Source organism: Otolemur garnettii, unplaced genomic scaffold (genome assembly GCF_000181295.1).
Source record: "Otolemur garnettii isolate 467f Iridium unplaced genomic scaffold, OtoGar3 scaffold00013, whole genome shotgun sequence".
Classification (NCBI taxonomy): domain Eukaryota; kingdom Metazoa; phylum Chordata; class Mammalia; order Primates; family Galagidae; genus Otolemur; species Otolemur garnettii.
In genome coordinates this window covers 21,315,281-21,317,086 of record NW_003852408.1, presented here as the reverse complement: position 1 = coordinate 21,317,086, position 1,806 = coordinate 21,315,281, and positions in this window count along the sequence as shown.

The window sequence follows — 1,806 nt, the reverse complement described above, 5'->3', positions numbered from 1 at the left end:
CAGCTCCAGCAGCACAAGGCTTGGGAGTCTTCTCATCCCTCAGGGAGATGTAGCTCCCCTCAATGACTTGGCCAGAAGTACATTGGCTAACAGCCCCTCCCCAACTCTTCATGTGGGTACAAATTGTGTCCTGTGTGCATCGTATTACACAATCATACTTTAAAATGAATTTCATTTAAACTGTAAATATCAGTCATGTGAGCAGCATTAAGAGAGACCCTGTGAGAGATCCTTTAAGAGAATTTTAGTAAGGGGAGAATGGCATTATCTCTTATTCTAAATAGAAAATTGTATTGTTTTGACATCTTAAGAGGCTTCAATGACTCACTAGGGCCTGGAGATAGTGGTGCCAATAGACATGGCCAAATGCAGCACATGCACATGAGCATTGTAGATGTCCAACCTCCATAATGTCCAATATTCTGGTGCCCAGTGGACGCCTGTGGAAAATAGCAAGGACCCAGCAGATTTGGTAGTACCAAGCAGGTGCCACCGAGCCAAGCCCCATGGTGGTTTATACTGAGTGTTCAGTAAGGTAGCAGTGATGCTTCGTAGGGAGGATGTGCATGAGTATCTGGGGATTCTTGGAAACCGTCGCTGGGTGAAGTGAGAGGACTGCCCTGTGTAGGAGTATGGAAATCCTGTCGCAACAAGGTGGGTGGGTGGTGAAAGGAACATTAGTGAAATCTGGCTTTTTGCTGACACTATCAGCCCATCTGTTCCCACAATCTGGAAAGCCTGGGGTACCTCGAGGAACATAAAGCATTAGAGACATGCAACTTAATACGACCCATCCTTAATATTTTGTTTGAGGTGAAATATTAAAAGGATTTTAGGAAAAAAACAAAAACCCTTGGCCTGGTGTCATTCCTATAAGACTGTTGTAATTTATTTTCTGGGAAAGGAAATGTGATTGGTTTTTGCTACTTTTGCACAAAGTAACGAACCATCTTGCATCCAAATTATCCTGTGATAAATTCTTAATACAAGAAGGAAAAATTCTCCACATCCCATAAGTAACTTCATTAATGCAAGCTAGCTGAATAAGTGCAAATTGACAAGGGGGGTGATGGAGGTGGGGGTCACTGCATAGCTGATGTACAAATAATAGATTTTAGAATTTAACTGACTGGTCACATTAAATGAAGAAGAAAATGACTTTTTGAGAGGTGAGAAAATCACTTGGAAAAATTCTTTCGCTATTTGATGTAGTAATTAATTCAGTGGAGAGACGGTATGATGTGGTACCAAGGCAGTGGTCTAGCTGCACAGCCACCCTCGCCTTTTTATGTGAAAGAGGCAAGATAATAAGGAATTGTATTCCAAAAGTTAAGTGTTTTCAAGTGAGCTGGGCTTGAGAGGGTAGAAGCAGAAAAGCAGTTTTATTTAGCATCCCCACTCTCCCCAACACAGGTTGATTTGATGAGGATCCTGAGGGTAAGTCATCATAGAATGCGAATTTTCTCATCACTGTCACACAGTTAAAAAAATCCACTCCGGTTACTTCAGTCAAAAGAAAAATCTTATTATTTTAGTAACTCTAACATTCTATTTATTTATTGTAAGAACCCCAAATTCCTCTGCAAAATGTCTCCTTTGTCCTAACTCATTCCCGGCCACCAGCAGTGAGAGCTGGGCCTAGCCCCTCTGTCTTCCTCACTCCCCTTGGATCTTCTTCCTAGCTGCCTTTTCCAACCCTTGATGGTCAGGCCTGGGCAGTAGGATAGGAAGAGGATTCACAAAAATGGAACACACCTTGCAGTGTCTGGTACGAGGTGATGGAGCTCTGAATCTCCCTGGCTGAGT